The 12,505-nt window shown below is 46.2% G+C and overlaps 2 pseudogenes across 2 annotated transcripts; both read right to left on the bottom strand.

The window, feature by feature from the left end:
* Positions 1-197: 197 nt before the first annotated feature.
* Positions 198-6,090, bottom strand: LOC306938063 (stress-70 protein, mitochondrial-like; annotated as a pseudogene). Its single transcript has 3 exons — positions 5,001-6,090; positions 3,074-3,331; positions 198-655 (listed from the first exon to the last, which is right to left on the bottom strand). The product of its transcript is annotated as a stress-70 protein, mitochondrial-like (transcript).
* A 295-nt stretch (positions 6,091-6,385) lies between these two features.
* On the bottom strand, positions 6,386-12,275 carry LOC306938062 (stress-70 protein, mitochondrial-like; annotated as a pseudogene). Its single transcript has 3 exons — positions 11,186-12,275; positions 9,262-9,519; positions 6,386-6,843 (listed from the first exon to the last, which is right to left on the bottom strand). The product of its transcript is annotated as a stress-70 protein, mitochondrial-like (transcript).
* Between the last annotated feature and the right edge of the window lie 230 nt (positions 12,276-12,505).

Below are 12,505 nucleotides of genomic sequence, written 5' to 3'. Positions count from 1 at the left end.
AGCGATATATCAGCTATACTGTACTGTACTGTAATACAATTTTGAGGTATTTGTACTTTACTTGAGTGTTTCCAATTTCCAGTACTTTTACTTCTACTCCACTACACTGCAGAGGCAAGTGTACACATCAGTGTACACATCTAACGTTAGTTACTTTTTAGACATATACATTTCGGCTATTTTCAAAATATATCTACCTAGGGTCCTGGTCTGAAGGCTGTGGCCAGAATTGGGTCCATTTCGAACGCAGAGGTGTTGGGTCCCTCCAGCTTGGCGCGCTCGTCTGCAGGGACATGATCCTTGAACTCCTCCATCTTGGCCTCGACGTCGTGGGCGACGCCCTCGGCCATGTTGACCGCCTCTGTGCGCTCCTTCTTCGTCCTGTAGGCCCTGGCGTGCCTCTCGGAACTCCGGATCATGTTCTCGATGTCGTCCTTGCTGAGACCTCCGGAGGACTGGATGAGGATCTGCTGCTCACGGCCGGTGCCCTGGTCCCTGGCCGAGACATGGACGATGCCGCTGGCATCGATGTCTAAGGTGATTGCGATCTGAGGCACGCCGCGCGGGGCGGGGGGATCCCCACCAGGGTGAACTGACCCAACAGCTTGTTGTCTGCCGCCATCTCTCGCTCTCCCTGGAACACCTTGATGTCCACCTGGGTTTAAACAACAGATTTCTATTAAATCCTTCACATTTTGTTCAGTCCGTTGTTTTTGTTGATAGGGCAAAGATTGACTATACCTGGTTTACAGTAAAGGCAGCACTGTTCCCTAAGGTAAGTAGGATCTGAGCTGTGTCAGACGGATTACTGCTGGACTGAAGAAGTGACAGCAACATGTTCAGATGCTGTGATTCCAGGCTCCCGGGTGATTTTGAGATGATGTCACCTATAGAACAAAATCATATATTTATTCTACATAATGACGAATGTGAACAATGTCGTTGAAATTTCGTTTGAAATGTAACTATTCTACATACTGTGAAATAGAAATTTCAATCAATCAAAACAAAACACGTGTTATTGTATTGAGTATAGATTCAATTCAGCCCCTAGCTGTGAGACCAACTTTGAAAACCTGACACTTTAACGTCATCTTGCTAGAGTAGAGATATAGAACGCTGCTGTGTGATCTCTGGTACCCAGCTGATGCTAGCTAGTAACTAGCTAGCGGGATCAACAAAATTAAACCTGTTGTTTAAACCTGTTGTTTAAACCAGCATGGTGTCTATGCATAAAAGCAGTGAATATATGAAAGCGATATATCAGCTATATATATGGGTCAATTACTTACTAGGCGTAAAACACCCATTTTGCAGCACCTTGGCCTGTTTGCCCTCCATGACGGCCACACAGGAGTTGGTGGTGCCCAGGTCGATCCCAATGACCGTGCCTTTGGGGGCCCCGGACGCATAGGTCCTCCTGGAGAGGGAGTGCATCGTCCAGTTGGAAGCCATTCCTGTGTGGCTTCCTGATGAACGAAGACATGGTTCGTGTGCAGTTCCATGAAGGAAGAAGAGCCTTGTGGACGTTTCTAGCGATGGTCAGCATGGTGTCTGTATGCATAAAAGCAGTGAATATATGAAAGCGATATATCAGCTATATATATGGGTCATCACAGGCATGGTGTCACCATGACTCAGCCATAACAACATAAGGAGTTCCCAATGCAGCTATATACATTTCGGCTGTTTTCAAAATATATCTACCCAGGGTCCTGGGTACCCTGGGCACGCGCGTGTGTGTGTGTGTGTGCACGTGGTTGGAGTTGAGCTCCAATGTTGAGCCCCACGCGTCTCATATTTGCCAACAACAATGAAAGGAGAAATTAGGTCAAATGCCCGCAACAGGATTCAATTTGATAAACTTACGTCAGGATCCAAGTTGTGGCAGATCCTGATCTGGTTAAATGGTGCCATGCCTGAGTGATGGAAATAGAAAACATAACACCATCGTGATTAGCCGGAATGAGCTGATGGATTTATGATAAGAGTGCCACTCACTTCACATGGGTGTGATTTGTTTTATCCTCAATTCTGTGGTACACACAGACAGAAAGCTGGCTATAGGAGGGCCCTCACCACTTTTACTAATGATGTTTGTCTCTTTATAACACAACAAGGATTATTAGACATTTATCAGCTTTACTACACTATGACTGAATGCCAATACACTACAGGCAGATTATAAATATGAATTTTAGTAATCAATTTAGGCAAATTCAAGTCCACTTGTATGTTGCGTACAACATAACGGAGGGCATATGAGCCCATGCTCCTGGCCGCTGTGAAGGCTGAAGCAATGATTGGGTCCATTTCAAACTGTGAGGCATTCAAGCCGGGAAAGTCAAAGTTTTCCTATAAATAATTATAAAAATCCTTGAACTCCTCCATCTTGGCCTCGATGTCGTGGGCGACGCCCTCGGCCATGTTGACCGCCTTTGTGCGCTCCTTCTTCGTCCTGTCGGTCTCGGCGTGCCTCTCGGCGCTCCGGATCATGTTCTCGATGTCGTTTCGGCCTAACCTGCCTTTGTCAGGTATACTGAAACAGTGCATCAAAGTGTTGGCATATAGGGCAACGTCAAGTGTTGTCGCTCACGTCAGTTTGTGAGTGGAGAAACCTGGGGTATACCACTTTAGTGGTACTACAGGTTATCACACCCCAAATCTTAATAAGAAATGCTACAACTACTATTTTGTAAGAACACCAGAAAATTACTTACTAGGGGCTGTTCCTGGTGGACACCACGGGCTGGGGGTGCTGGGGCCACCATGTTGGCTAGCCTCACAACAAGTGGGTTGATGGTCTGGGGAAGTGTTAAAAAAAAGCTTAAAATGTTGTGAACTTTTAGGTCTGTTATTATTGTCACGTGCCATATAACAAAGCTTTTGTGAGAACGCCAGAAAATTACTTAAAAAAACACCCATTTTGCAGCACCTTGGCCTGTTTGTCTAAGGTGATTGCGATCTGAGGCACGCCGTGCGGGGCGGGGGGGATCCCCACCAGGGTGAACTGACCCAACAACTTGTTGTCTGCCACCATCTCTCGCTCTCCCTGGAACACCTTGATGTCCACCTGGGACTGTCCGTCCGCGGCCGTGGAGAATATCTGGCTGTGCTTGGTGGGAATGGTGGTGTTCCTGTTGATGAGTCTGGTGAAGATCCCGCCATTGGTCGCGATGCCCAGCGACAGCGGCGTTACGTCGAGTAGCAGAACGTCTGTGACATTGCCGGCCAGGACGCCGCCCTGGATGCGACTGCCTCGTCTGGGTTGACCGACTTGCTGGGAGCACGGCCAAACAGCTCCTGGACCATCTGAATAGAATAGAATACACTACACGGTTAGAATGAACAAATATTTGAAGAATTTCATTAATTTATAATTCTTTAGAAACAAGTTGAATATTTGTGCCAGGGACCCCCCAGAAGTGAACATTATTGATTCAATATTCAACATAGTTTGTGAAAGAAAAGTTAAACTACAGCCTTAATTTCAGTGCAGTGCTGTGAGCTTGTACAACGGCTATTTTTTTCTAAGTTTTCTGAAAATCACATGTCATATGTCCCAAAAGACAGATGCTTTCCTGGTTTTAATGGGTTAAAGTAGTATGCTGGACTCAAACATTCCAGACCTTCAACGGTAAATACTATAGTTCTCTAGAAGAGCAGAGGAAAGGTTTCTAGAAGAGGAAAAGAGAATTTAACACAATGGGGGATCCCATTTGGTGGTAAAAACCAAACAAAAAAGGATTGTAACCGGTGTATGCTAGTATTTCACTTGGTATTTTTACAGTTAAAACCCAGAGTTGGTTAAAACACTAGTGTTAGGGCGGAATACAATTACCTTCTGCTGCCACCTAGTGGATTAACATGATATGATTTATCACATCCTCTGTTCTTAGACTTTTGTCAATCCAAAGTGAGTTATTCTCATGTTGATTAGGTGATTTTCCCATCATTGTCAATGGCGTTTACAAAACAAACATTGAACCTGTGTATAGGAGGGGCCCTCAAAAACCTGGAGATTTGTTACTGAACTATTGATTAGTCAGTATAGAGCCATAATTTATAGAACAGACAAAGAAATACAACGTTTCGGCCTAACCTGCCTTTGTCAGGTATACTGAAACAGCGCATCATATTTTTTAAGAACACCAGAAAATTACTTACTAGGGGCTGAACAACCAGTTGCTGTTCCTGGTGGACACCATGTTGGCTGATGGTTAAAAAAAAAACTTTTAGGTCTGTTATTATTGTCACGTGCCATATAACAAAGCTTTTGTGAGAACGCCAGAAAATTACTTACTAGGCGTAAAACACCCATTTTGCCTTTTATCTTGTAGACACAATAGACAGCACTTTGGCCTGTTTGCCCTCCATGATGGCCACGCAGGAGTTGGTGGTGCCCAGGTCGATCCAAATGGCCGTGCCTTTGGGGGCCCCGGACGCATAGGTCCTCCTGGAGAGGGCTCTGAGTGCATCATCCAGTTGGAAGCCATTCCTGTGTGGCTTCCTGATGAACGAAGACATGGTTCGTGAAAAAAAACAATTTAATAATAATTAGATTGTCTCTGCTTCTCATTTTCTGTTCATTTGTCATTACACTTACTTGGAGTAAAGACCTAACTTGAGCAGCAGTAGCCTACTATCTTTAGTTAACAAAAACAGCCTTTTTAAAGGCTTCCAAAACAATACATTGCATTTCATTTCTGTCAATTATCAGACATATATTTTATTTTAATTTGATTTGATTTTACTTTTCTTTTCTATCATTTTAGTTAGGGTCAGTTTAGTTCCAGTGTAATAGGGTAAGAAAACATGGACTGGAGTGTTGTGTTATTTGTTCAGAAGGAAGTGGGGACATGAGGTGTCCAGCAGATTCTCTGCAAAAAAAAACAGTGCAGAGGTGTACAACAATTTCCTTAAGTTAGTTGAAGAATTTAGGGAATTGGATGGGATGCCTGTAAAGGTTGATTTCAAAGGTTGTGGTACAGTTCAAAAACAATGCATGTGGAAACCTATTTACATCACTGAATATGGTTACTGATGATGTTTGTCTCGTTATGACACAACAAGGATTATTTATCAGCTTTACTACACAATGACTGAATGCCAATACACTACTTGCCTGTAATCAACTTGCGCATATTCAAGTCCACCTGTATATTGTTCAAAATATAGTGCAGGTTGATGTCGGTCTGCAGCGAAGAGGACAGCTCACACTTGGCCTTCTCAGCGGCCTCTCGGACCCTCTGCAGGGCCATGGCGTCTTTGGTCAGATCCACGCCGCACTCTCTCTTGAATTCCTTGACAATGTGTTGCAAGATGTGCTGGTCAAAGTCCTCCGTTGGTGGATTTAACCTCAAACACACCCTTCTGCATTTCCAGGATGGACACGTCAAACGTACCGCCGCCCAGGTCATAAACGGCGACAATCTTGTCCATGGTCTTGTCCAGTCCATGGGCCAGAGCGGCGGCTGTTGGCTCGTTGATTACACGGAGGACGTTGAGACCGGCGATCTGACCGGCGTCCTTCGTGGCCTGTCTCTGGGAGTCGTTGAAGTAGGCCGGCACAGTGACCACCGCGTCCTTCACGCTGTGACCCAGGTAGCTTTCGGCAGTCTCCTTCATCTTCCCCAGGATGAAGGCGCCGGCCTGGCTCGGGGAGTACATTTTCCCTTGAACCTCCACCCAGGCGTCGCCGTTCGATGCTCGCACAACCTTGTAGGGAACGTTCTTCGAGTCCTTCTGGATATCCGGGTCGTCGAAGTGCCGCCCTATGAGCCTCTTGGTGGCGTACAGCGTGTTAGCGGGGTTGGTCACAGCCTGCCGCTTGGCGGCCACTCCCACCAGACACTCCCCGTCGGACGTGAAGGCGACGACGGAGGGGGTGGTCCGCGCTCCTTCCGCGTTCTCCAGCACCTTGGCCTGTTTGCCCTCCATGACGGCCACGCAGGAGTTGGTGGTGCCCAGGTCGATCCCAATGACCGTGCCTTTGGGGGCCCCGGACGCATAGGTCCTCCTGGAGAGGGCTCTGAGTGCATCGTCCAGTTGGAAGCCATTCCTGTGTGGCTTCCTGATGAACGAAGACATGGTCCGTGTGCAGTTCCATGAAGGAAGAAGAGCCTTGTGGACGTTTCTAGTGATGGTCAGCATGGTGTCTGTATGAATAAAAGCAGTGAATATATGAAAGCGATATATCAGCTATACTGTACTGTACTGTAATACAATTTTGAGGTATTTGTACTTTACTTGAGTGTTTCCAATTTCCAGTACTTTTACTTCTACTCCACTACACTGCAGAGGCAAGTGTACACATCAGTGTACACATCTAACGTTAGTTACTTTTTAGACATATACATTTCGGCTATTTTCAAAATATATCTACCTAGGGTCCTGGTCTGAAGGCTGTGGCCAGAATTGGGTCCATTTCGAACGCAGAGGTGTTGGGTCCCTCCAGCTTGGCGCGCTCGTCTGCAGGGACATGATCCTTGAACTCCTCCATCTTGGCCTCGACGTCGTGGGCGACGCCCTCGGCCATGTTGACCGCCTCTGTGCGCTCCTTCTTCGTCCTGTAGGCCCTGGCGTGCCTCTCGGAACTCCGGATCATGTTCTCGATGTCGTCCTTGCTGAGACCTCCGGAGGACTGGATGAGGATCTGCTGCTCACGGCCGGTGCCCTGGTCCCTGGCCGAGACATGGACGATGCCGCTGGCATCGATGTCTAAGGTGATTGCGATCTGAGGCACGCCGCGCGGGGCGGGGGGATCCCCACCAGGGTGAACTGACCCAACAGCTTGTTGTCTGCCGCCATCTCTCGCTCTCCCTGGAACACCTTGATGTCCACCTGGGTTTAAACAACAGATTTCTATTAAATCCTTCACATTTTGTTCAGTCCGTTGTTTTTGTTGATAGGGCAAAGATTGACTATACCTGGTTTACAGTAAAGGCAGCACTGTTCCCTAAGGTAAGTAGGATCTGAGCTGTGTCAGACGGATTACTGCTGGACTGAAGAAGTGACAGCAACATGTTCAGATGCTGTGATTCCAGGCTCCCGGGTGATTTTGAGATGATGTCACCTATAGAACAAAATCATATATTTATTCTACATAATGACGAATGTGAACAATGTCGTTGAAATTTCGTTTGAAATGTAACTATTCTACATACTGTGAAATAGAAATTTCAATCAATCAAAACAAAACACGTGTTATTGTATTGAGTATAGATTCAATTCAGCCCCTAGCTGTGAGACCAACTTTGAAAACCTGACACTTTAACGTCATCTTGCTAGAGTAGAGATATAGAACGCTGCTGTGTGATCTCTGGTACCCAGCTGATGCTAGCTAGTAACTAGCTAGCGGGATCAACAAAATTAAACCTGTTGTTTAAACCTGTTGTTTAAACCAGCATGGTGTCTATGCATAAAAGCAGTGAATATATGAAAGCGATATATCAGCTATATATATGGGTCAATTACTTACTAGGCGTAAAACACCCATTTTGCAGCACCTTGGCCTGTTTGCCCTCCATGACGGCCACACAGGAGTTGGTGGTGCCCAGGTCGATCCCAATGACCGTGCCTTTGGGGGCCCCGGACGCATAGGTCCTCCTGGAGAGGGAGTGCATCGTCCAGTTGGAAGCCATTCCTGTGTGGCTTCCTGATGAACGAAGACATGGTTCGTGTGCAGTTCCATGAAGGAAGAAGAGCCTTGTGGACGTTTCTAGCGATGGTCAGCATGGTGTCTGTATGCATAAAAGCAGTGAATATATGAAAGCGATATATCAGCTATATATATGGGTCATCACAGGCATGGTGTCACCATGACTCAGCCATAACAACATAAGGAGTTCCCAATGCAGCTATATACATTTCGGCTGTTTTCAAAATATATCTACCCAGGGTCCTGGGTACCCTGGGCACGCGCGTGTGTGTGTGTGTGTGCACGTGGTTGGAGTTGAGCTCCAATGTTGAGCCCCACGCGTCTCATATTTGCCAACAACAATGAAAGGAGAAATTAGGTCAAATGCCCGCAACAGGATTCAATTTGATAAACTTACGTCAGGATCCAAGTTGTGGCAGATCCTGATCTGGTTAAATGGTGCCATGCCTGAGTGATGGAAATAGAAAACATAACACCATCGTGATTAGCCGGAATGAGCTGATGGATTTATGATAAGAGTGCCACTCACTTCACATGGGTGTGATTTGTTTTATCCTCAATTCTGTGGTACACACAGACAGAAAGCTGGCTATAGGAGGGCCCTCACCACTTTTACTAATGATGTTTGTCTCTTTATAACACAACAAGGATTATTAGACATTTATCAGCTTTACTACACTATGACTGAATGCCAATACACTACAGGCAGATTATAAATATGAATTTTAGTAATCAATTTAGGCAAATTCAAGTCCACTTGTATGTTGCGTACAACATAACGGAGGGCATATGAGCCCATGCTCCTGGCCGCTGTGAAGGCTGAAGCAATGATTGGGTCCATTTCAAACTGTGAGGCATTCAAGCCGGGAAAGTCAAAGTTTTCCTATAAATAATTATAAAAATCCTTGAACTCCTCCATCTTGGCCTCGATGTCGTGGGCGACGCCCTCGGCCATGTTGACCGCCTTTGTGCGCTCCTTCTTCGTCCTGTCGGTCTCGGCGTGCCTCTCGGCGCTCCGGATCATGTTCTCGATGTCGTTTCGGCCTAACCTGCCTTTGTCAGGTATACTGAAACAGTGCATCAAAGTGTTGGCATATAGGGCAACGTCAAGTGTTGTCGCTCACGTCAGTTTGTGAGTGGAGAAACCTGGGGTATACCACTTTAGTGGTACTACAGGTTATCACACCCCAAATCTTAATAAGAAATGCTACAACTACTATTTTGTAAGAACACCAGAAAATTACTTACTAGGGGCTGTTCCTGGTGGACACCACGGGCTGGGGGTGCTGGGGCCACCATGTTGGCTAGCCTCACAACAAGTGGGTTGATGGTCTGGGGAAGTGTTAAAAAAAAGCTTAAAATGTTGTGAACTTTTAGGTCTGTTATTATTGTCACGTGCCATATAACAAAGCTTTTGTGAGAACGCCAGAAAATTACTTAAAAAAACACCCATTTTGCAGCACCTTGGCCTGTTTGTCTAAGGTGATTGCGATCTGAGGCACGCCGTGCGGGGCGGGGGGGATCCCCACCAGGGTGAACTGACCCAACAACTTGTTGTCTGCCACCATCTCTCGCTCTCCCTGGAACACCTTGATGTCCACCTGGGACTGTCCGTCCGCGGCCGTGGAGAATATCTGGCTGTGCTTGGTGGGAATGGTGGTGTTCCTGTTGATGAGTCTGGTGAAGATCCCGCCATTGGTCGCGATGCCCAGCGACAGCGGCGTTACGTCGAGTAGCAGAACGTCTGTGACATTGCCGGCCAGGACGCCGCCCTGGATGCGACTGCCTCGTCTGGGTTGACCGACTTGCTGGGAGCACGGCCAAACAGCTCCTGGACCATCTGAATAGAATAGAATACACTACACGGTTAGAATGAACAAATATTTGAAGAATTTCATTAATTTATAATTCTTTAGAAACAAGTTGAATATTTGTGCCAGGGACCCCCCAGAAGTGAACATTATTGATTCAATATTCAACATAGTTTGTGAAAGAAAAGTTAAACTACAGCCTTAATTTCAGTGCAGTGCTGTGAGCTTGTACAACGGCTATTTTTTTCTACGTTTTCTGAAAATCATATGTCATATGTCCCAAAAGACAGATGCTTTCCTGGTTTTAATGGGTTAAAGTAGTATGCTGGACTCAAACATTCCAGACCTTCAACGGTAAATACTATAGTTCTCTAGAAGAGCAGAGGAAAGGTTTCTAGAAGAGGAAAAGAGAATTTAACACAATGGGGGATCCCATTTGGTGGTAAAAAACAAACAAAAAAGGATTTTCGACTTCTAGGATATATCCGGTCAATGTAACCGGTGTATGCTAGTATTTCACTTGGTATTTTTACAGTTAAAACCCAGAGTTGGTTAAAACACTAGTGTTAGGGCGGAATACAATTACCTTCTGCTGCCACCTAGTGGATTAACATGATATGATTTATCACATCCTCTGTTCTTAGACTTTTGTCAATCCAAAGTGAGTTATTCTCATGTTGATTAGGTGATTTTCCCATCATTGTCAATGGCGTTTACAAAACAAACATTGAACCTGTGTATAGGAGGGGCCCTCAAAAACCTGGAGATTTGTTACTGAACTATTGATTAGTCAGTATAGAGCCATAATTTATAGAACAGACAAAGAAATACAACGTTTCGGCCTAACCTGCCTTTGTCAGGTATACTGAAACAGCGCATCATATTTTTTAAGAACACCAGAAAATTACTTACTAGGGGCTGAACAACCAGTTGCTGTTCCTGGTGGACACCATGTTGGCTATTATTGTCACGTGCCATATAACAAAGCTTTTGTGAGAACGCCAGAAAATTACTTACTAGGTGTAAAACACCCATTTTGCCTTTTATCTTGTAGACACAATAGACAGCACTTTGGCCTGTTTGCCCTCCATGATGGCCACGCAGGAGTTGGTGGTGCCCAGGTCGATCCAAATGGCCGTGCCTTTGGGGGCCCCGGACGCATAGGTCCTCCTGGAGAGGGCTCTGAGTGCATCATCCAGTTGGAAGCCATTCCTGTGTGGCTTCCTGATGAACGAAGACATGGTTCGTGAAAAAAAACAATTTAATAATAATTAGATTGTCTCTGCTTCTCATTTTCTGTTCATTTGTCATTACACTTACTTGGAGTAAAGACCTAACTTGAGCAGCAGTAGCCTACTATCTTTAGTTAACAAAAACAGCCTTTTTAAAGGCTTCCAAAACAATACATTGCATTTCATTTCTGTCAATTATCAGACATATATTTTATTTTAATTTGATTTGATTTTACTTTTCTTTTCTATCATTTTAGTTAGGGTCAGTTTAGTTCCAGTGTAATAGGGTAAGAAAACATGGACTGGAGTGTTGTGTTATTTGTTCAGAAGGAAGTGGGGACATGAGGTGTCCAGCAGATTCTCTGCAAAAAAAAACAGTGCAGAGGTGTACAACAATTTCCTTAAGTTAGTTGAAGAATTTAGGGAATTGGATGGGATGCCTGTAAAGGTTGATTTCAAAGGTTGTGGTACAGTTCAAAAACAATGCATGTGGAAACCTATTTACATCACTGAATATGGTTACTGATGATGTTTGTCTCGTTATGACACAACAAGGATTATTTATCAGCTTTACTACACAATGACTGAATGCCAATACACTACTTGCCTGTAATCAACTTGCGCATATTCAAGTCCACCTGTATATTGTTCAAAATATAGTGCAGGTTGATGTCGGTCTGCAGCGAAGAGGACAGCTCACACTTGGCCTTCTCAGCGGCCTCTCGGACCCTCTGCAGGGCCATGGCGTCTTTGGTCAGATCCACGCCGCACTCTCTCTTGAATTCCTTGACAATGTGTTGCAAGATGTGCTGGTCAAAGTCCTCCGTTGGTGGATTTAACCTCAAACACACCCTTCTGCATTTCCAGGATGGACACGTCAAACGTACCGCCGCCCAGGTCATAAACGGCGACAATCTTGTCCATGGTCTTGTCCAGTCCATGGGCCAGAGCGGCGGCTGTTGGCTCGTTGATTACACGGAGGACGTTGAGACCGGCGATCTGACCGGCGTCCTTCGTGGCCTGTCTCTGGGAGTCGTTGAAGTAGGCCGGCACAGTGACCACCGCGTCCTTCACGCTGTGACCCAGGTAGCTTTCGGCAGTCTCCTTCATCTTCCCCAGGATGAAGGCGCCGGCCTGGCTCGGGGAGTACATTTTCCCTTGAACCTCCACCCAGGCGTCGCCGTTCGATGCTCGCACAACCTTGTAGGGAACGTTCTTCGAGTCCTTCTGGATATCCGGGTCGTCGAAGTGCCGCCCTATGAGCCTCTTGGTGGCGTACAGCGTGTTAGCGGGGTTGGTCACAGCCTGCCGCTTGGCGGCCACTCCCACCAGACACTCCCCGTCGGACGTGAAGGCGACGACGGAGGGGGTGGTCCGCGCTCCTTCCGCGTTCTCCAGCACCTTGGCCTGTTTGCCCTCCATGACGGCCACGCAGGAGTTGGTGGTGCCCAGGTCGATCCCAATGACCGTGCCTTTGGGGGCCCCGGACGCATAGGTCCTCCTGGAGAGGGCTCTGAGTGCATCGTCCAGTTGGAAGCCATTCCTGTGTGGCTTCCTGATGAACGAAGACATGGTCCGTGTGCAGTTCCATGAAGGAAGAAGAGCCTTGTGGACGTTTCTAGTGATGGTCAGCATGGTGTCTGTATGAATAAAAGCAGTGAATATATGAAAGCGATATATCAGCTATACTGTACTGTACTGTAATACAATTTTGAGGTATTTGTACTTTACTTGAGTGTTTCCAATTTCCAGTACTTTTACTTCTACTCCACTACACTGCAGAGGCAAGTGTACACATCAGT

Source organism: Electrona antarctica, assembly GCF_951216825.1.
Source record: "Electrona antarctica genome assembly, chromosome: 15".
NCBI classification, from domain to species: domain Eukaryota; kingdom Metazoa; phylum Chordata; class Actinopteri; order Myctophiformes; family Myctophidae; genus Electrona; species Electrona antarctica.
This window is presented reverse-complemented; position numbering and strand designations above follow the sequence as displayed.